The sequence below is a fragment of the Protopterus annectens genome, chromosome 5.part1 (genome assembly GCF_019279795.1).
Source record: "Protopterus annectens isolate FY-2018-M chromosome 5.part1, PAN1.0, whole genome shotgun sequence".
Taxonomy (NCBI): Eukaryota; Metazoa; Chordata; order Ceratodontiformes; family Protopteridae; genus Protopterus; species Protopterus annectens.
In genome coordinates, this window is record NC_056736.1 from 478,620,578 (window position 1) to 478,637,980 (window position 17,403).

Below are 17,403 nucleotides of genomic sequence, written 5' to 3' on the forward strand. Positions count from 1 at the left end.
ATTACAAACGTAGATAGTTGGCAGTATTATAGGTTTTGCATTAGTATGCCCTTTCTGAGGGATTTGGGGTCTTAAACACATATGTTTATCATTATTTAATGATGTCAATTCTCAGGTATTTGGCAGACAGGTACACATACCTCTCAACCTCCGACAGCAAGAAATCTGGACAAAGCCACAACTAAAAGTGGGGCAAAAGCCAAAAAGTAGGGCCAATTTTTAAATATTGCTCTTACAAACTTAAAAAGTTGATAGAATAACAGGTTTTGCATTAGCGTGAATTTTCTGAAGGGTATGAAGTCTGAAACTCAAATGTCTCTCATTATTTTCTAACTTCAGTCTTTAATGATTTGCACTAATTTGCCAGAAAACCACAATTTTATGAAAAATGTACCAAATATATGAGGCAAAAATCTGGACATTCTGCAAAAATCTGTACAGTTGAGAGGTATGCAGGTACAGATTGTGAGAGGAACACACCACACATATGATGCATACATCTGCACATTTGTACAATTATGCCAATACACACAATACATGGCGCCATCACAGGCCAGTTACCATTACATTCCTATTGCTGAACACACCCACCCACTGGGTTATATTCCTCACACAGTCCAACAGGTGCTTATCCACACTACTTATTCCTTCATGTACCTTATGGGTAGGCCGGTATTTGCGCTTTCCATCAGTGGCAGAGCTCACGTACGAGTATGGTGGACTGGACACTGTATCGGTGACACTGCATGACACCCTGAGGGACACATGTCGTTTGAGTCTATTAACCTTCCACATTGACATTCACAGGCCATACATTGTAATTCACATTTGTGGACAAACATGCTTATGAGTTGTACATGTTTTGTCATTTGTCCTGACGTATTTCTTCTCACCTGTCCACCTAGTATCACTAGTTCTGTACATTTCATTAGGACGGGTCACCTTCATACTTCTCACCTGTACACATTATGGGTATACGCGCTGGGGTTTGACCTATGATTCTGTTACATTTGTCATGATAATGTGCCTTTCTGATAGATTGCTGGCAAGCCATGAAGGACTGTGCAGTTAGGTAATCATGACTGACATTTCTATTTCATGATTACTAACTCTCATAACATTCGTATTCCCGACTACGCAATTATTCTATCAACGGTCTGACTTTGTCTGAGGTATATTTAATATAGTCCCTATTTGTCTGTCATGTACTATGCCTTGGTCCAGCTGTCTTATTCTGACATTCTAGCAGGTATGGTTACCATCTTGGTCGGATGCGTGTCCATCCATGATAATCGTCTACATGACACTGATATAGGTCCCTATGTCTTCCCCCAATGATTTACACAATATCCAGTGGGTGGGTTGCACCTTTTTGGTGAATATAGCTGTGTGCTATACCCACATAGGTATATTGATCACTCCCTTGGGGCGTACCTAATAGATCTGTGCCAGCCAGCACCTTGGCCCAATTCTGCATACCCATGATTCCCATACCTGACACACCTCCACAGTACCCATTAGACATGTTTAATGTGAGCGATAATAAAGTGTGAGGACAATTCCTTGCACTCCCCACTCTGCAGATATCAGCTCGTACGTCATACATTCAATTGGCCAGTGTGTTATTACCCTTGCACCTGCTACTGTTGCATGTACAGCTATATCGTAGTTGCAGCTGTGACGTCTTTAGCATCAATGATGGTTCACACTTCGTATGGATCAATTTTTGGGGTCCTGCAAAGGACACCTATATTCATGTTTAATGTGTAGAACTTGCAGGCCCTGTCACACTGGTACTTTCCGGGAAATGGTTTGGAAACCATCGGTGTATTCTCCTTTCATGCATGCCTGTCTGTCTATCCATATTAGCTATACCGTGACCTATTTATGTACATGTGTTATATGTACAGGGACATATGTTTGTTGTGTATATATCTATTCATGTATTGTGTGTGTATAGATATATATATCTGTACATATATACATATGTCTGTACATTCCTCATCTCATAATTTGCTTTGGATTATGTCTGTGGATATATGTGTATATATATCTCCATATCATATCTTTCAACTGTACAGATTTCCGCTGCATGTACAGCTGTTTGCCTCTTATCTTTGCTCCGTTTTTCATAACCTTGTGTCTATCTGGCAAGTTAGTGGCATATCATTAGAGACTGACGTTGGTAAACAATGACAAACATTTCAGGTTATGACTTCATACCCTTCAGAGAATCCATGCTAGTGACACACCTGTTATTCTATCCACTTTCTATGTTTGTTAGGCAATATCTGGGGATAGTCCCTATTTGTAGTCCATTTTTCATAACCTTGTGTCTATCTGGCAAGTTAGTGGCATATCATTAAAGACTGACGTGGTAAATAATGACAAACATTTCAGGTTACGACTTCATACCCTTCAGAGAATCCATGCTTGTGACACACCTGTTATTCTATCCACTTTCTCTGTTTGTTAGGCAATATCTGGGGATTGTCCCTATTTGTGGTCCATTTTTCATAACCTTGTGTCTATCTGGCAAGTTAGTGGCATATCATTAAAGACTGATGTTGGTAAATAATGACAAACATTTCAGGTTACAACTTCATACCCTTCAGAGAATCCATGCTAGTGACACACCTGTTATTCTATCCACTTTCTATGTTTGTTAGGGCAATATCTGGGGATTGTCCCTATTTGTACCAATTGTTGTCATGGCTTTGTCCGGTTTCATACTTTACGGGTTTAACAGGTTATGAGCCATGTACATGGAACATGGGGAAAACACCATTCATTTTCTATTCTGTGAGCGGATTATACACGCGCAGGAGCACTTGCATATCCTTATTGTGGGTTACATATGTTTCATAGATAATTGTGCTTCCATGAACTTTCATAATTCTGACCGTAATAGTTACATATCTGTATTCCAGTTTACGGACTACTGTGAAACACACGTTCACCTTTACATATTTAAATGTGTGTACTGCACGAACACTTTAATTAAACTTTCAAGTTATATGTGCAGTGGTCATAGGTCAACCGGGACTGCATTCACATTGGCCGGATACCGGAACCACTATTCTATTGGTCTTCTCCCTCATTGATATGCATACCCATAGTACTTAGCTACATCAACATATGCCTCACCGCTTCACCTACAACACAGGCATCCATTCTCCTGCTGGGAAAAAGGCGGTACTACATATTACACATTCCCTATTGCCTACTGCTGTGGACTCCGGCTGCATTTTTAATCACTCCGAGGGTATGTAGAACACCAAGGCATATAGTCCAGCCACATACAGGTCTTTGTTTGTCAGGGTATTCATGTAGTGATCTGGGTTTAGGCTTATCCACCTGATGAACGGAACTTCCCTGGCCGAGGTCAAATGTCAGATGAAGTATATGGACAGGGCTTATCTCCCTATTTTGAAGTTTTACCTGTGTTTATAGACACAGGTGTTTGGGCACCTGTCAGCAACTAATTCTGTTAGCCTTACATATTATGGGTGGGTTTGTTACAGTCCATACTCCACGGTGAGGGGTGTTCCCATTCACATTTGACTATTACCTGTATACAGTCATACAGGGATTATTATTTTTGGACATGAAGTGACTACATGTATGCGGTTGTACATTACACAAGTGTGAAGGGCTGTTCCTGTAAATATGTACGAACCATACCTCTCAACCTCTTAGAGCACCGAACCTGTACAAAACCTACATGATGGGGGGACAATTAGGGACACATTTTAACGATTGCTCTTACAAGCTTACAATGTTGATAGAATGCTAGGTCTTGCATTAGCATGACTTTTCTGCAGGTTGTGGAGTCTTATACTCAGGATATTTCTCATTATTTACTGACCTCAATCCTCAGCTATTTACCACACTGGTGCAGATTGTCGGAGGCACACACCAACACTAACACTATGGGCCGAACCTGTGGTCATTCTTAGGGTTGCCACCTTTTCGACTGCCCAAAGTGGGACATGTTCTGTAGAGATGTCAGATTTTCCAGGACAAAACATACCTACAGCCGTGCATAGTACTGAACTTTAACCTTTTTTGTACATATAATAGCTTATTCTAGTAACATTTGAATTGCTTATGCTACTTCACATAACATATTGAGGATTCATATATAAAATAACTGTTTTATGCGACTATTAAAGTAAATTAGGAAATAAACTCTCAGGACATTTGCTATGTCTTGATTTTTTTCACAGGACACAACTGCCTACAGAGGGATTGTTACTCACAAAGTGGGACAGGTGGTGACCCTAGTCATTCTGCGAATATCCGGACAGTTGAGTGGTATGGCACGGACCTCTGTAATACGCTGTTGTGTTCTGGCACAGCAGTAGCTCAGCATTAAAGACTGCAGTCAGAACGTGCTGACAGACAGTTGGGTTTCAGACTTCATACTCCAGCCATTAATGCCAATGTTCAAACTGTTATTCTATCAAATTCTATGTTTTTAAGAGATATGTTTACATATTGTCCCTGAGTTTGGACCTTTGTCTCACTTATATTCATGGCTCTGTCCAGATATCTTGCTCACACAGGTTGACAGGTATGGTCAGTCATAACTGCACACAGTCAGTGTCCCTCACACTTGATCAGGGTTGACCTGTTTACGTAGTGTCTTTCTCGCCCTCATGCCATTTTCCACTTTGCAAATGTGTGCATTATATTCTCCCGCCAATTCATGTCTCGACACGTGCGTCACAGGAAGGCATTTTATCCTGGGTGGTAGGTTATGCATGCCCACTTAGGGCTGGACAGTGTCATGGACCTCCACTGCACATTCTGACTTGTGTCCAGCTATCTACTGGATTGAACATCATGTCGTCATACCCATTCTACTATTTACACAAGTTGGTCATCCTGTGAGGGATATCTCAAAAATTGGTCAAGACGAAAACAAGTTAGATAACGAAGATTTTTGTGGCTTCATGAAAATGTGCAGGGGGTTTTACCTGTAGGGGATACATGGTTTGCAATCCTGACACTGCCTAGGGTGACAATACCTACTACATATGCATAGGGGTCACTGTGTGTAGCTGTTTCTGCAACAAACCAGTGGACCGAGTACGGCTGGATTTGGTGGGCATTCTGGTATGGCGGCAGGTTGTGTGTTGTGGAGGGTATGCTGGGTAGGCTATTATGCATCCAGGTGTGTTGCATTTGTTATGGCCAGTTCCATCAGGACCCATCTGTGGGTATGTGATGGTGCCGTATCTATACATTTGTCTCGCATATTTCCATATTCATATGTTTGTGGGATTGTGTTCTACACTATGGCCTGTCTGCTTGTCTTGCAGCTGTTTCTACATGAGGTTGTGTTTCTTTCCACTTCACCCGCTGCCCCCTCATACACCTCTGGTTAACCTTTTCTGCATATGACACAAGCATCGCCTTTGAGGAATTTACCATTAAACACACACCCCTCACACGCGAATTACTCACACCCCATAGAGCACTACTTTGGTTGTTGGCCCATGACACAGCCAGAGTTACACATTGACTACCCTACATGTGTCGGGTACCTTTATTGTTGTGTGGACTACCCTGCCGTGTTTGCTGTCCACATGCTATACCTCACGCACATAGGTACATGCCCTTACTTCACTTTCATTACTTGGTTGGTGTATCCGGGTACTACCCATTCGACTGTGTCACATACACGTTCGGATTATACAGCTGCCTTCCAGATTTTGCCAGCCTGTTCTACTCATTGGTAGGATGGCACCTTTTCCTATGTCCAAGCTATTCCTTACACATGTCCGACTGTTGTGGACATTGCCTCCCCACAATCAATGGTTGTGTTTCCACCTTTTCAATTGTCCACAGTGTGACATAGGGTTACCACCTGTCCCACTTTGCGAGGGACAGTCCCTCTTTGGGCAGTTGTGTCCTGACATGTAATTGTCAACATGGCAAATGTCCTGAGATTTTAGGACAAACATATTTCTTATATTTCATGTGATAGTTGCATTAAACAGTTAATTCTGTATCTAAAATACCTGACTGTTATGAGAAACAGACTAAGCAACTAAAATGCTACAGGAATACGCTTTTCTGTAGGAAAAACAGTTATGTTCTGTCCTTTCTAATGGCCGTAGGTATGTGTCAGCCTGTACAGTCTGATGTCTGTACCAAACATGTTCCACTTTGGCCACTGTGACAGTTGCGGTGAACACAGCATATTTTACAGGCCGACACATACCCATGATCAGTTCGGCAGATATAACTTACAATTCTTGCCTATATCTAAGCTTATTCTTGTAGCATTTTGGTATCGTATTCTGTTTGTTATGACATTTATGTATTATATGTCCAGTGAAACATGTTTAATGCAACTATTGCATGATGTCTACAGAGGAATTAAGTCCTATATTCTCTGGACATTTGCCAGTTTTACATGTTTGTGTCAGGACACATCTGCCCACAGAGGGACTGTCGCTCGCAAAGTGGGACAGGTGGTAATCTTGGTTGACGGTACGGATCATACTGTTCCTTTCGGCCTACATGTGTCCGTGTTGTTATGGCTCATTTATATGCTCCTTCTGTTTTGTTTACATGCGTATGCTATTTCCTATCACATTTGGTATGTGAAATATGGACATACCTTTTGTATGTTACTATTATATGGCTTGTGGGATATGATTCAGACATATGGTCACTACCTATATCTACATTTCTCCTCGTGTATTTTGTTATGGACACATCTGCACAGCTATGTTCCCTCCCTCAAATTATGGGTCGGCTGGTGACCCTCTCCGTTGGACTGGACGTACCTACTGGCAGTGCGCTAACATCTGATATGTTTCACTTCCACATGGTATAGCTATCATTGGACTACAGGCACACGGTTTTCCTGTCATTTGTTCATGGGTAGGGACCCGTTATTCCCTACCATGCATTTGTGTTTGAGTCTTCATTTTCTGTTCTCAGGGACTCTGCTTTGCATACGTTTCAGTCTCCACGGACACTAATAGGTATGATTACTATTGCTGGCGGAATATAATATTCAGCAGTTTAGGTTGCTCCTCGAAAGTTGACATTGACACGCCTCCCTGCGCAACTTCGATACGCCCCTTGCACTCATGCACGTTTCCTATGCACGTGGCTGTGGCGGCTGTGCGCCTTCATTAATATGCATATGGCGCGACTAATCCACATCTACACCGCACAGCCGGCACAAGCCTTACGCCGGCCTTGCGCCGAGCTTCATGAATCCGGGGGTTTATATTAACCATGCCATTGAGTCCAGTAGAAAAAATATGAGGCTAACCCAAGTTACCATTCTACTTTCCTCTGTTCAAACAGGTTTCTGAAATTACCACCCCTTAAATCTTTTTGAGCAACTTGCAGAACTGAAAAGTTAAATTTTTTTAAAGTTCACACATTCAATATAATGCTTATACAAGACATTGTTAAGGTTTTTCTTCTTTCTAGCATAATCATGCCCTAAAATTCTCTTCCTTAAAGCCCTGGTTGACATTCCTATATAAAAATCAGCATATGAAGAGCATAGGGCAATATAAACAATGCCCAAAGTACCACAATCACATCTACCTGGGACCTTTAAAGTCCTCTCTAAATGTGTTAAAAAGATGTATGGACTTTCATGGATAAACCTACATGATCTACATCCATTACATTTGAACATGCCCATACCCACTCCATCAGAGGTTCTAGACACCAAACTACTGGATTTGAGCATATGTTGAAGGCTCAAACTCCTTCTATAAACAAAAGAAGGACTGTCCCCTAGCACATTAGCTATATCACTATTTCCTAAGATAATCCTCAAATTGTCACAAAGAATTCTACGTATAGCTGGATTATCGACACTCATATCCAAGCAAAACCTTTGAGTGTCTCTTTTAGTATAACCCCCAGCCCCCTCCAAAATGGGTTCCTTTTTTGAGAATCCATGGATTAAAATAGGAGGAAAATCTACCTGTCTTCTAGAAATAACCTTTTCTGCTGCTTGAGTAAGCTATTATTCTGGGTACCCCCGTCTCCAAATAATTCTTTTATAAACTCAACCTCATTAATAATTTTACTTTCATCCACAATCATACGCAAGGCCCTTGTAAATTGCCCACATGGAATATGTATTTTCATAAAATGAGGATGAGTACTTTTAAAATGCACTTAACTGTTACAAAAAGTGTTTCTCCTACGAATACTACTTAAAATTTTACCATGAATGTCATCCCAGTCAATACTCACATCTAAAAAAGAAACTTTCATTCCATGTTCACCTATAACTAATTTAAAAAAGTAGTGCTTTGACTTAAAAATTCCACATATTGTTCTGTATTAAAATTTTCTTTTTTAACAATGAAAAACAAATCATCTGCAAACCTCTTTTATTTATAGATCAACATGGAACAAAAGTTTATTTTTTAGATGTGAGTTTTGACTGGGAAAACATTCCTGGTAAATTTTTAAGTAGTATTCATAGGAAAAACACTTTTTGCAACAGTTATGTGCATTTTTAAAAGTGCTCATCCTCATTTTATGAAAATAAATATTCCACATGGGCAAATTATAAGGGCCTTCCATATGATTGTGGATGAAAGTACATTAATTAATGAGGTTGAGTTTATAAAAGAATTATTTAGAGACAGGGGGTACCCAGAAAAATTACTTAGTCAAGCAGCAGAAAATGTTATTTTTAGATGAAAGGTAGGTTTTCCTCCTATTTTAATCCATGGATTCTCAAAAAAGGAGCCCATTTTGGAGGGGGCTGGGGGTTATACTAAAAGAGACACTCCGAGGTTTTGCTTGGATATGAGTGTCGATAATATGGGTATAAGTAGAATTCTTTTTGACAATTAGAGGATTATCTTAGGAAATAGTGATATAGCTAAGGTGCTAGGGGAAAGTCCTTCTTTTGTTTATAAAAGGAGTTTGAGCCTTCAACATATGCTCGAATCTAGTAATTTTATATCTAGAACCTCTGATGGAGTGGGTATGAGCATGTTCAAATGTAATGGATGTAGATCATGTAGGTTTATCCATGAAGGTCCATTCATCTTTTTAATACCTTTAGAGAGGACTTTAAAGGTCCCAGGTAGATGTGATTGTGGTACATCGGGCATTGTTTATACTGCCCTATGCTCTTCATATTCTCCTTTTTATGTAGGAATGTCAACTAAGGCTTTAAGGAAGAGAATTTTAGAGCATGATTATGCTATAAAGAAGAAAACCTTTATCAATGTCTTGTATAAGCATTCTATTGAATGTGCGAACTGGAAAAAATGTAGCTTTTCAGTTCTGCAAGTTGTTCGAGAGGATTTAAGGGGTGGCAATTTAAGAAACCTGGTTGAACAGAGGTAAGCAGAATGGCAACTTAGGTTAGCCTCTTATATTTCTCCTGGACTCAATGACATGGTTAATATAAAGTGTTTTTTTTAAAAAACACAGGAAAATAGTGGTTAATTAAACACTAACATATTAAAACATGCAGTTTTTATTTAAAGTTTTTTATGGTATCGTTATATAATTGTACTTAATTGGCAACTAAAATTGATTGGTCAGAATGTATTTAAAAATGTGGAGTGGTTGTTTGGTACTCAGTTTCTGATGAAGTCTGTGTGACGAATAGCAAATGATAAAGTTGAACTACGCTATAAACCTCTATTTGGTATTTTCCTCCTGCTTTTTTGGTGGTGGTTTTTGGTTTAGTTGATTTTGCACCTTCGCCTGGTCATTGCTGGTTTTTGGTTCCTTGCATACAGGTCTTGTAAGACGCATGTAAGTTTTTACTTGTAAGGAAAGTGAAGGTACTAAATGACAGATGAATAATGTAATGAATGAGCATGATACTAAATTAATTGTTGTCAATATATCAGAATACAATGAGAGCATAAGTATAGTGATCTTGGGTATTATATTATTTTATTTTAACATTTTAACCATCACTCTGGCTCTCTATTAATATCTTGGTGAGTCTTGGATTCAACATACAATTCAAAGTATATTAAGTCATATTTTTAATTTTCAGTGACTAACTTTGCTGTCCTGTGGTATCTTTTCTTTATGCCCTGGTTTTATCATGTACTTTGATTTTCTTGTTCTTCTAGCTACACATTATTGCAATATGGCATTACCTATTGCTTTCTTTGTCTTTATGCCAATAAGTTACTAATGTATGGACGTGGTTTTCCATGTCTGAAATAAGCTATTTTCTTGTTCGACTTGCCAGTTTATTTGCTAAACTCTAAATTGTGTCTTATTAAACTAACAAATATGTCAGTTGGGTATTTTCATCAGCACAAATATGTTTAGAGGATGGTTTAATATTAGCTTGTTTCTGAAGTAATGTTTTTTGTGTTGTTTCACTGTACACTGCACATTCTTCCTCTGTTTATTGTGTTTGTTAGCCTCCATCCAGACTAACAGTGTACAACACATCCTCATAATTTTGCAAGCGCTCTGAAAATGTTTGATTTTTGAAGAAATCTGAAACATTTCTTCATTCTGAATGTTCTGAATGCACATGGTTTGGAAAATAAATTGGCATTTCCTTTAATGATTGTCTGTATGAGTTAACTGGTCCTTCTAAGTGGCACAACTGCCTGTATGTCACTAAACCCCTTAAGATTAACATAAATAGCAGGCTATTCTCTAATATCATGGATTGTACATGATAGTTCAACCTTTTCAACATAATTAGCCGAGTCCTCTTTGGCAAGGACAAACATATTAAAATTACCTATTAATCATCTTCTACCTGCAGTGCATATGCCTATATTCGGCATTTTGGCTTAATATCAAGAGCCACAACCAGAACTTCTCATCCGCATGCTTCAGATGTTCTGACATCTTGATGCCAAATCTTTCTGCAAATAGTTTCATTTTTAAAATGTCTCTTCTTATTTCACTTGTTGTTTGAGAATAGGAAAAATGCTGTCTTTAAGCATTTTGTTTGAAATGCTAAACTGTAATCCCCTTAGACCTCATTTACATGGTACCGTTCTAAATAAATGTGTTATTGGAATTTATAAAATATGCTGTAATAATTTCCTTTTCTTAAATACATTTTCTGGTTAATTGAACTTATTATCATTTGTTTTAGCAGTCTTAATTTATTATTATTATCATCATCATCATCATCACCATCATCGCCATCACCATCATCATCACCATCACCATCATCATCACCATCATCATCATCATCATCACTATCATCACCATCATCACCATCATCATCATAGGATCATAGTAACTTTAGTAACTTACTAGGCTACTGGCCTTGAGGCACTTATAAGCCTAGCCAATAAATTAGCCCGTGTTTCCACAAGTCAGCACCCAATGGCCCTCTCTAGCAGGGATACAGGTGGAATCCCAGAGGTGTAGGTATATTTTCTATTTCCTATCCAGTCATTTAGGTTCCTCTTAAAGAGGGATAATGAGGTGCTCTGCTTGATGTGGAGAGGGAGTCTATTCCACAGATGGGGAGTCTCTGGGAGACAAGCTGTCTCACCAGCAAGTCTTGTTGATGTCACGGACCAAGTTAAGGTTTTGCGTGCAGGTCACATGAGTGGAGTTTGGTTTGCAGATATGCAGCAATTTCTTCAAGATGGGGTGAGAGATTCCTTATATGCCAGACATAAATCACCTTTGAGGAGTCTGTATGAGATGGAGTAGAAGAACAGAGCTTTTAGCCTATCCATGTAGGATAGATTTTTGAAGCCATGGAGTCTCCTGGTCAGGAACCTCTGTGGTCTCTCCAGCTGCTGCATGTGGTTTGTGAGGTACATGCCAAAAGAGGCATTATACTAGATGATGGGCCTGATAAGGGAGGAATACAGGAAAGTTATGACTTCCTTGTTCCTGGAAGCAATACCCTTACTAATGAGGTGAGCCTTGTAGAAAGATCTCCGTACAATGGAGGCAACATGGTGGTCAAAAGTTAGATTGCTTTCATCTTCGCTGCCCAGGGCCTTCACAGCTGCTTGCATGCCTAGGACATTGTTATTAATGTGATAATTTGTGGGTATGTCACTCTCCCCAAAAGGGATGATGATGATGCATTTTGGCATTTAGTTTGAGGCCATCTTTCTAACATCAGTCATTTATCTGAGTGAGACTCTCTTGTAGTATGTCTACATCACTAGGGGAGTTGATGACAGCACCCAGTTTGCAGTCATCTGAAAACTTGGTCAGCCATAGACCTCTGCTTTCAGCTTGCAGCTCTGAGAAGTATATCCCAAACAGCAGGGGTCACAAGACTGATCCCGGGAGTATGCAGCTCATTACTTGTCTACTACTTGAGGTAGCTTCCCCTATTTTGACTGAGTGAGTTTTATAAGTAAGCCAGTTAGCTACCCATCTGGTCACATATGGATTTACACCAAGCTGGGATAGTTTATCTATTATGCCCAAGTGGGTAATACTGTTGAAGGCCTTGGCTAGGTCAAGGTAGGTGGCATGCACTGTCTTCCCCTAGTCCACGGCTTTGGTGACTGACTCAAAGAGGTCTATTAAATTTAACAGGCATGATCTCCCCTTGACAAAACCGAACTGTGTGGGATCAAGTGTTTGGAGGTAGCCAATGTACTTGTTAATGTTGTCTATGATAATGCATTCCATGGCCTTGCAAATCAGGCTAGTTTTGTGGATGGGTCTATATTTGCCTGGGTCAATGGACACTCCATCTTTGTGCAGACGGATGACAGTGGCCATCCTACACTCGGCTGGGATGAAACCGATACTCAGGTTTAGGTTAAATAGGGTGTCTAATGGTGCTGTGAGTTCCTGCCCGAGTTGATGTAGGGTTCAGCCTGGGATGTTATTGGGTCCCATGGAAGCTGTGCCTTTGACAGGATAGTAATGATTTGTTCACTACAGATAAGGGGTGATGGGCAGGTGCTGGGGATATCCTGGATTACTGATGGGGAGGACAGAGGGGTAAAAATTTTACTGAAATTGTCTGCCAGCAGGTTGGCTATATCCATGCATTTGTGTACATGGTGTCCTTGACCATCAGTTCTGAGCAGATTTGGGTGTTTCTTCTTAGGTTACAGATGTATGTGAAAAGGCCTTATGACTGTCTTTAGTAGATGTGGCCAATTTGGACTTGAAGTTCGCTTTGGAGGACTTCACTAATACCCTTATTTCCTGTTTAGGCCAAGTTGAGACTGTTTCCAGTTTGGCACCTCTTCCTTCTTGGTCTGGGACAGCATTTTTTTTCCTTTTGTTGTAGAGTTTGTTTATAGCCAATGTCCGCCAGATAGGTTTACTCTTCCTTGAGGAGGAGGATTTTGTCCTGTCAGGTGTTGCTGAATCCATGCATTTATATAAATGGTCGTATAGTGCTTTGGTGTTAGTTTAGACATTAGTGCCAGTTCCTACTATTGAGGAGGGGGCTGGGAAGATGTTTAGACCTTCACTCAGGAGGTTATAATCAGCTTTGGAGAAGTTTTTTTGTTTAACCCTAGCTGGGGTGGGGGGGCAGGGGAGATATTGACTTTGAAGGTGACAGCTATGTGGTCTGATCTTACCAGGGATGATGACACTGTGGGGGTGCTGCAGTCGTTTCCTATGTTAGTTAGTACCAAGTCCAAGATGTTGTCACCTCTTGAGGGGGTGTCATCCAGCTGGTCCAATGCACTAGCATTGATGAAGTCAAGGAATCTTTGAGTATTTGTGTTCTGGCTTGAGTAGTTCTTCCAATCAATAGTTGGGTAGTTAAAATCACCAAGGATCAGGGTATAGGATTGAATCTCAATAGATTCAAGGAGGTCCAGATAGGCATTGTGGGCATCCTGAGTCAATGTTGGGGGTTTGTAGCTAACTATGATTTGAATAGGGGTATTGTCAACCATTAACTGCACCTGGAGCACCTCCTGTGCATCATACTGTTTAACCTATATATATATATATATATATATATATATATATATATATATATATATAGATAGATAGATATATTGAAGCACCACCCTTGGCTGCCCTCAGTTTGGGGTCTGTATGTATGATGGGATGAGTAATCAGGTACGGTTGGGGTGGTCTCTGCAGATTTGAACCAGGTTTCTGTGACTGCACAAATGTCAGCATCTTCCAGGGTTACGAATGCCTGCAATGAGTGCAGTTTCATGGTTAGACTCCTAGCATTCAACAGTTGTTGTTTGTCTTTCGGCTTTTCCCGGTTAGGGGTTGCCACAGCAGAACTCCAGTCCGCTAATGATTGGCAGTTGTTTTTTTTTTTATGGTGTCGAGTTGCCAGCCCAACACCCAACCTTCAACGAAGGCACGCCCATTCAACGCATGTCTTTCGAACGCCCACTCGACCGCGGGGAGGACATGCAGACTCCACACAGAAGGCACTCCCAACCCAAGCCGAGAATCGAACGGGAGAACCTTTAGCTGTGAGGCAACAATGCTACCGCTGTACCACCATATGATCTTTAAATTGCATTTAGATGAGATTATCATGTTGGTAGTTTTGACCTCAAGACGCCTAAAAAAGGCACTACAGGGAGGCAAGAGCCTTTGCCAGGACCATGAAGCCCAAGGGAGACAGATATAGGCCATCTGTGCAAAGCTTCATAGTCTGCCAATCATGTCTTAACATGCTGACAGGTACTGGATCCCCTCAGAATAATACCAGAAGCAAGCCAATTGTTGAACTCAATCATTTTTTGTTTGTATTGAGGCATTATGCTGGGTGACGGTAGAATGCTGCTTAAGGCTAGTGACATACCTGCTTGAAACACATATTTGGAGAGCTCATTCATGTCTCTCTTTATATAGTCCAGATAGGTACGTCTAAGGTCATTCACGCCAACATGTACTATGACAGAGTCATAGCACTACTTGTTGAGTGACGTGATTACATGGGTGATGTGATGAATTCTAGCACCTGACAAACAACTTACCGTGACTTTCTGTTATCCAGCCTGGTGAGGGTACACATCTGTGTGTCTCATAACAGAGTATCCTATAATTATTATATTGGGTTTATGGTTAAGCTTTGATGGCTGCGAGACACAGGCATGTGGACTATGTATGATGTGTGGTATGGTAGGCTGTGGAGTTCACATGTGTTTTTTTCTCGGAGGTCTCTTTTGTTAGGTATGTTTTTGTTAAGAACCTCCCCATATGTAGATATGTGCTGTGTGGGTGTAGGTGATGTTTGAGGTGTGGTGTTTGTGCAGACAACTTTCTCCATGCCAAGTATACTGGCTTGTGAGGGAGATATCATAGGCTCCAGGTTTTTAATGTAATTGCAGCTCTCACAAATTGTATTCCTGGGTAGTAATAAGCAAGGGTTGTCCATGTACATAAGACAGTTGCTACACTGTTTCAGGATGCCCATATCAACCAGAATGGCAGGAGAAACTGTAGGAAACTGTCCATCCATATTTGTCAGAATCAGTGAGGGGGATCAGCTAAGTGGGGGGGGTGAAGGTGGAAAGATCTGAGATCAGTACTAGTGGCTTGAGTTTATACCAGTGTCATAGCTAGAGTTTGTGCAGCCTGGGTCTGTTTTTAAGTTTGCCTCCCCCCTCACAAAATCATTGTCAAATGGAGACCCCCATACACAGCCCTCCCCTTACAGTCATTCAAGTGTCCCATTACTTGGCTATCTCTCCCCATTTACCATAAACACTGTAATGTGCCTACTGCTTCATGCTTTATTTCTACAATGATTATTTGGTTTTCATTTAAAACTTTTATTTTAAATTTTATAGCACAAACACTGATAGACTTCTGGTGAACAAAGCAATACAGCCTCACAATGAAAACAGACTTAGCATTAAAACTTCTCTGCATTGAAACTCTCATTCATTGAAATCCACATTCAAAGAAAATGCATCTGGCCAGTGGCGGATAAAGTTTACCTTTGGGCTGTTTTCAAATCATGGGCCTATTGCAGATATATTTACAACCATGCAAACATGCGTGTTCTTTGATTCACTTTCCTCATTGTATTAAATTATATTAATTGAATAATACAACACACTTGTTAGAGAGTGTTTTGAATTTATTGTTTTGAACATTTTTCCATTAAGCAGTGAAACAAAATGTGTGAACCAATAATGACAAAGCTGCCCAATTCAGAACTTTTGCATCATAAAAGTCTACTCAAACTTCTGTCATTACAATCCACCGATATCAGTAAATATGCACAATCTCTACAAAGGTAAAAGTCATCTAAATAATTCTAATAATCTGCAACTAATAAATAGGTTGCTGCTAGCAAATAACTTTATATTTCATTGTTTCATCTACAAATAAAGTGACTGTTGCCCTTAAAGAATAAATTGTCTATGTTTCATTAAAAAATAGGCTCGTAATATTGCAATAGGGAATGGATGGCAAACTGATAGGTTCATAGTTACTAAGTATCTCCACCAAAGGAGGGCATTCCCAGAACTGCAGCATCCACTCCCCTTAAAGTACAATACAGTACAGTATCAGCAATCCATCTGCATACTGTGGGAGTAGAAGCCACAGCCTTCTGCATCAAAAACAAGTATACTACCTGTTGTGCTAATAACAATGCAAATTGATTTGGCATAAGCATCCCTAAACTACTCTTCCACAAAGCTCTCACCTCCTTGTAAAATCCACTTGACACTCAACCAAATTTCTCAACTTTACAAGACTATAAACCTGGAAAAAAAATATTGGGTGGGGACAAAGGCCCAAAACCAGGGACACATTTTAAACATTTTTGTATAATCAGAGAAAGTTGCTAGAATAACATGTTTTGTGTTACTGTGCATTTCCTGAAAAGTGAATTCAGTTCTCACTGATTTGCCAGAAAACCACAAATTTTAAAAGGAACAGACCAAAAGTATGAGCTAAACAGTTTGTGAAAATCTGGACAGTTGAGAGTTATGAACTCAACTCCTTCAGTCATAAACAAGTGCTAGTATGGGCAGAGAATTCAGGCTCTTGCTGCTTGTACCTAAGGTACAGGTTTTGAGCCTGAGTAACACTAACCACCAGGTATACCTAACTGGGGGCATTTTTACACACATGCATACACACACACACACACACACACACACACACACACACACACACACACACACACACACACACACACACACACACACACACACACCTCTTCCATGAATTGCAAATAGCATCAGTAAAATCACACCTTCTGTGAATTGCAAATAGCAGCAGTAAAATGTAAAATCATACCTTCTGTGAATTGCAAACAGTGGCAGTAAAATGCAAAATCATACCTTCCTTGAATTGCAAACAGCAGCAGTAAAATGTGAAGACTCAGTCGGACAAGACACACAGAGCAATAAACTTCTGTGAATTGAACAAACCAAACAGCAGCAGCAGGCAAAAACTAAAGTCCCTTACTTGGTAAATTTTACTTAGTGTGCATATACTTGGGTGAATGCAGGT